The sequence below is a fragment of the Orycteropus afer genome, unplaced genomic scaffold (assembly GCF_000298275.1).
Source record: "Orycteropus afer afer isolate SDZICR_OR568_19922 unplaced genomic scaffold, OryAfe1.0 scaffold00302, whole genome shotgun sequence".
Taxonomy (NCBI): Eukaryota; Metazoa; Chordata; class Mammalia; order Tubulidentata; family Orycteropodidae; genus Orycteropus; species Orycteropus afer.
This window is the reverse complement of record NW_006921889.1, coordinates 3,801,132-3,808,028: the sequence shown is the minus strand read 5'-3', so window position 1 is coordinate 3,808,028 and position 6,897 is coordinate 3,801,132.

Genomic DNA, 6,897 nt, shown 5'->3' with positions numbered 1-6,897 from the left:
TCAGCTCTTTTATCTTGTCATTTCTTCCATTTGCTTTAGCTATTCTTCTCTCAAGGGCAAGTTTCAGAGTCTCTTCTGACATCCATTTTGGTCTTTTCTTTCTCATACTTTTAATGACCTCTTGTTTTCTTCATGGATGATGCTCTTGATGTCATCCCACAGTTCTTTTGGTTTTCAGTCATTGCTGTTCAATACATCAAATCTATTCTTTAGATGGTCTCTAAATTCAGGAGGGATATATTTAAGATCATATTATGCCTCTCATGGACTTGTTTTAATTGTCTTCAACTTCAAGTTGAACTTACATATGAGCAGTTGGTGGTCTGTTCCATAGTCAGCACCAAGCCTGGTTTTGGCTGAAGATATTGAGCTTTCCCATCACCTCTTGCCACAGATGTAGTCAATCCAATTCCTGTGTACTCCATCTGGAGAAGTCCACATGTATAGCTGCCAATTTGTGTTGTTGAAAAAAAGGTATTTGCAATGAATAAGTCATTGGTCTTACAAAATTCTATCATGTGGTCTCCAACATTATTTCTGTCACCAAGGCCAAATTTTCCAACTACTGGTGATTCTTCTTTGTTTCCAATTTTTGCATTGCAATCACCAGTGATAAGCATCACATCTCGATTGCATGTTCAGTCAATTTCAGACTGCAGAAGTTAATAGAAATCTTCAATTTCCTCATCTTTTGCTTTGGTGGTTGGGGCATCAATTTGAATAATAGTTGTATTAACTAGTCTTTCTTGTAGGTGTATGGACATTATCTTATCACTAACAGCATTGCACTTCAGGGCAGATTTTGAAACATCTTTTGTGATGATGAATGCCATGCCATTCCTCTTCAATTTGTCATTCCCAGCATAGTAGATCCTATGGTTGTCTGATTCAAAATAGCCAAAACCAGTCCATTTCAGCTCAGTAATGCTTAGGATATCAATCTTTATGTGTTCCATTTCATTTTTGACAACTTCCTATTTTCATACATTCCATATTCCAATTATTAATGGATGTTTGAGGAGCTGTTTCTCCTCAATTTGAGTCATGTCACATCAGCACATTGAGGCCCTGAAAGACTTATTTTAGCCATATCATTAAAGTTGTTCTACTCTAATGAGGCAACTCTTTTCCAATCCTATTTTCAGTGCCTTCCAACTCAAGGGGCTAGTCTTCCTGCACTGTATCAGACAATGTTTCCAAGCTATTCATAAAGTTGCCCAGTAATGTATCAGACAGCGTTTCTCTGCTATTCATAAGGTTTTCCCTGGCCAATTTTTGAGAAGTGAACGGCCTCCTCCTTCTTCCTAGTTTGTCTTAGTCTGTAAGCTGCATTGAAACCTGTGCACCATGTGCAACTCTGCTGGCGTCTGAAACACCAGTGGCACAGCCTCAAGCCTCACAGCAATGTACAAGCCTCATAGGCTGACACACTGGCAGACAAGTTTGTCTCCCTTAATTGTTGGAAACCTCTGCACCCTCCTTTTACCTAATTCCTACCTGAAACCTGCCACTCTGTGGTCCCTGGCTGCTCCTGGTCCCTCCCTTTCCTGGCTGTAAGGGACTTGGGGCATAGCATTGCATCCTGCCCCTTTTTACCTGGATATCTTGCCACTCCTGAGATTCCCAAGGCCATTCCTGGGCCCTCCCTTTCCTGGCTCAAATTATCGAAGAAAACTATAAACTGATTGTAATTTTCACTATAACTTTTAAAATCATTGCTTCATTATCTTCTAGCACCCAGAGCAGCTAAAATTATAGCTCCCTATATCTCCACAAAGGAGCTCTGGTGATGTAGCGGTTAAGACATTTGGCTGCTAACCAGATTGATAGTTCGAACCCACCAATGCTCTGTGAAAGAAAAATGAGACTATCTGTTTCTGTAAAGATTTAGAACCTGGGAAACCCAATGAGAGTGGATATATGTTGGAATCAACTCAATGGCAGTTGAGTGAGTTAAATGTATCTCCACAAGTTTTTAAGAATTTGTGTTTTCCTTTGGAATTTTGAAATTTCAACAAGATTTTTCAAAAGTTTCTTCTCTTCCTTCTTTCCTTTGCTCCTTTCTTTCTTTTATTCATTCTTTTTTTCCTCATTAATTTCATTTAGCATTCAGTTTACCTTCAAAGTCTCCTGAGACCTGAACTTCAACTATGTAGGGAGATCTCTTTGTTATTACTTTTATCATTATTTCTTCCTTTGCTTATAGTCTTTTCTTACAGAATTTGTATTAACCAATTTCATCTTCAGTCATACCCATGCCACCACTCATCCTGTCTACTAAATCTTGTACTTTGACAATGATATTATTTAATTCCCAAGAATATCTCTTACTCTATGTCCATTCACCCCTCTTTTATGGAAGTGGTATCTTATCAAATCTCTGAAGTTAACAATTAGCATTTTTTAAAAACTTTCTGTCTTCAGTATTGTCTATTTCCTGTGAGATCATTTTTATTTTATTTTATTTTTTGTGCTTCTCTTCATGATGTTGTTTTCCTTAAAAGGCTAGTGATCCTGAAGTTTGTCCATTTATGAGTGAAGCTGATTAAATTAAATGCTTGGCATGGGTTTCTTGTGCATTTATGTAATTTTTATTTTTTTCCCCCTCAAAGACAACTTCTTTAAAATAAAACTTGGCTATGCATTCTGTGAAAGTGGATACTATTTGTCCAGAAGGACTTTTGCCTGTGGAAAATGAGAACATTGAGCAAGCAAGTGGAGAGATAATGTCTACTACTCTGGGTGCAATAGCTCAACATCTTCATGATACTGTCCTTGTGTATGTGTGTAGAAGTGTGTATTCATGTGTGTCATTTGGGGAAGATCCAAATTTACCCGGAGGTCTACCATGCTTCATTCTCAGGTCTCCCAATTAAGAATTTATCCCAGGCAATTTGGGAAGTGCCATACCTCTAGAGAAAGCAGTAGTCAGGGCTTTAGCAAAGCCATGCCGGGAGTCTCCAGGAACAAGCAGGAGGAAGAGCTGTTTCAAGTGCAATTGCTAATTGAGTTCTCTGATACTTGTCATTGCTCAAGCCTCTTGTTAGATGGTATTTATTATTATTTTTTTTTTTATTGAGACACTCTGTTCTTAGAGATTTTCTAAGTTTCCAATGATTGTCCTTGGTGCTTTTGGTTGTGCTTACTTCACTTCTGATTTTTCCATCACTCCAATGTCATCTGCTTTCAGTCTTTAAGCAATTCCTCAATATTAGGTTATGTTTTCCAATGCAGTTTTGATCTCATTCCCTTCAAAATATAATCTTTATCATTATTAGGAAATCTTTGATCTTGAACCTCCAACTAGCTGAGTTAAAGTCACCGTTAATTATGCATAATATCTAGCTTTAAATGAGTTTCTACTTTACATCTGGGTAAAGTGGAGTGTCAACAAAAAAGAGGAAGGCCCTCAACAAGAAGAATTGACACAGTGGCTGCCATGATGGGCTCTGGTATAGCAAGGATTGTGAGGCTGGCACAGAACTGGGCACTGTTTCATTTTGTTGTACATAGGGTCACTGTGAGTCAGAGCCAACTGGATGGCACCTGACAACAACAACAACATTGTAATTGTTGATAACAATAGTAATTTCTCAAAACCTTCCCCGTATCAGTCAGGGAATGGGATCCAATATTGCTGTGATTAACATAATTAGATTTAGTTTTGAAGGTAAATACAAATGGATTCAAAGAACAATTGAGACGTCTCATCATTGGAAATAAGAGAAGATGAAATGTGGCCATTAAAAGACAGTGAGATAGGTTTAACTGACTGGGAGGAGAAAATAAACTATGTCTTTCTTGAGGAAAAGTACATTAGAATAAAATTAGTATCACAAGAGGTGGAAGATACTTGACTGACTCTAAATTTATAGAGTTAGGGAGGATGGATTAAAAGTAAGTTATGGAAAGACGGTAGTTAAAACTGTATATAGGTGAGGTTACATGACTATCTGATTAGTGTTCAAAATGCCAGACACTGGTATCAAGCAGCTAGAATTAGACATAGTCTTATTAATAAACAGCTTACATTTTCAAGGTGCCTCATTACTATAATTGCTCACAACTGATCAAGAAAAAGATATTTTTCTCACATCTTACAGTGAATCAGCATCAGAAACACATATTCAAATCCTCAATTCCATATTTAGAACCAATGTGATCTGATATTATTTTAATATATTTCTTAAAAAGAAAACTGACATACCACTACTTTAGGTACAGAGCTTTCATGAATTTGGAACCTGGTCCATAAAATACAAATTATCACTATAGTTTCTAATGAATAGACTGATACAATAATATGTGAAAGAACCTTTTTTATTAACAAACAGCTTAAAATCAGCAAAATTTGTAACACCATCTATCAAATGTTGTACTACTCACTAAGGTATCGTAAATCAATGAGATGACAAATATCAAGCTGGTCATTTTAGAAAGTTAATACCTTCTATTGCACCATCATGAAAATTGGGTCAGTCAAGTGCCAAGTTTCTGTGGATTCAGAACAATGTTTTATATTTAGAATCCCAGAGTTTAGTTTTCTGACTCAAAAAATGTACTATCCTAGTTTTAAAAGAGTTTATTTAATAGGAAGTACTTGTTAATAATAAGTATATTCCTGTCAATGCATAATTTCCAAAAAGAGATATCATAAAGAGTGAATAAGGTAATTCCAAGTACCTTCTATCCAAGAGAGGTTGATCCAATTAGTTTTTTAAATGGCTAAAGTCATACTGTCATCTTTCTTTGGTCATGTTCCCAGAAAATTGTGATGTATTTAAAACAAATAAATAATTTGTATCTGTTGTTTCAGAGGAGTGAAGAAATGACAAAATTAGTCATTTCTCTGGGTCAACATGTGTCCTGTGCAAATAAGATAAATAGAAGATGACCCAAACAAAATTGGAGGCAGGCCAGTGGGGGAGAAAAAGTGTTTGCCCTTGGATATATCTAAGCATTCATTTAAAAAATAAAATAAAATAACCAGTAACTCACCCTCCTTCATCAATACCATATTTCATGAGGAAGAAATGAAAGTGATGCTCCTTCCAGTAACAGAAACAGGGAACTTTCTAAGAGATTCCAGACTCTTCAGAAACCCTGTTAATCAAGTCCTGAGAAGACTTTGCCTCGCCCATTAGTCTGCCCTTTAAACTGTGCTGACATCTAAGAAAGACCAAACAGACCAAATTAGGCACTTTGGGAAGATTGTTGTAAAATAAATTTAGATTTGCATGAGTCTAGATTCCATCCTGATAGTATAACTTTTTTTCCTTTTTTTCTATGTTCTTGTATGTTTCGTGCCACTAAAACCAAAAACCAAACCCCTTGCCATGGAGTGTATGCTGACACACAGTGACACTACAGGATAGAGGACGACTGTCCTATAGGGCTCCCAAAAGCAGGCTGCTGCATCTTCCTCTTACAAAGGAGCAGGTGGCTTTGAACCACCAACCTTCTAGTTAGCAGCCGAGCACTTTAACCACTGTGCCAGCAGGACTTTTCAGTTCATGTCACTCTACATGATAAAATGGTTATAATCATATTCCTGTAGTTGCTTACTTCCTTGAATATGGTAAGTTGATAATTATCTAAATTAGTCTGAAGGATTCTTGTTAGTAAATAGAATTATTGTCCTTGTTCTATCTAAAAATAATAAAAATTTAAAAAGAAATTATTACCATAGAATCAACTCTGACTCATAGTGACCCTCTAGGACAGAGTAGAACTGCCCTATATGGTGTTAAAGACTGTAAATCTTCATGGATACAAACTGTCACATTTTTCTCCCACAGAGAGGCTGGTTTGCAACAGAACTCTTCAACCACTGTGCCACCAGACCTTGTTTGTTGCATATAGCACCTACTGTAATCTATTTTAGATTGACTTGTGCAATGACAGCAAATAGTCGGAGTAACCTACATATACAATTAAGATGAAGTCTGGATGGTGTTTCAGAATTAACCTCTTTATTTTACACATGAGGAAGCTGATGACCAGAGAGATTAGGGAAAATGTAATGTCACACAGCTATTTTATTTAGTCCTAGAGCTGAGACTAAACTCAAGCCTCTGAGTTTTAGTTTGTAAGCCTTTCCATTACATCATACCCTTAATTTATTATTATTTTTAGATAAAATAAAAATCAAGTGGGTAAAGACATGCAAAGTAAATAAGAGCTTCTAAGGAATAAATAGTTGCAGATTATCCTTAAAAATAAGATTTTCATTCCACTATAATTCTTATGAGGAGCTCTGGTAGCATAGGGCCTAAGGCACTTGACTGCTAACCAGAAGCCTGGTGGTTCAACCCACCAACCACTCCTTGGAAGAAGGTTGGGCAATCTACTTCCATAGTAATACTGCCTTGGAAACCCAAGAAGGAGTTGCTATGAGTCAGGTCTGACTTGATGGCACATAACAACAACAACAACATAATTCAGATGAGGTCAGTTTTTAGATTTCAGGTTAGGTAATTACATTTCTATCTATATAGGATCATGATCAGATTGCTAGTTATGTGACACATTAAGTTTTGAAAGTCAAATTCCTTTTTTATTTTCAACGAGTGACTGCTCACATTCTTTTTTTTTTTTTTTCAGTATAACCCACTTTCCCAAACTTATGTTATTGACTTAAACAGATCAATGTATCAATTGTAATAAATCATTACCAAGTTTTTAAAAAACAAATCCTAGAAATGCTATAGATAGAATGCAGTTCTTAAAGAACTAGACATAAGATCAGAGGGTAAAAAACATGCCCATGTTGGGGAAAACTAAAAAGGCATACTAAAGAGCTCCTAGTTAATAGATTTGTTGTTGTTGTTGTTAAGTGCCGTCGAGTCGTTTCCGACTCATAGTGACCCCATGCACAGCAGAACGAAACACTGCCCG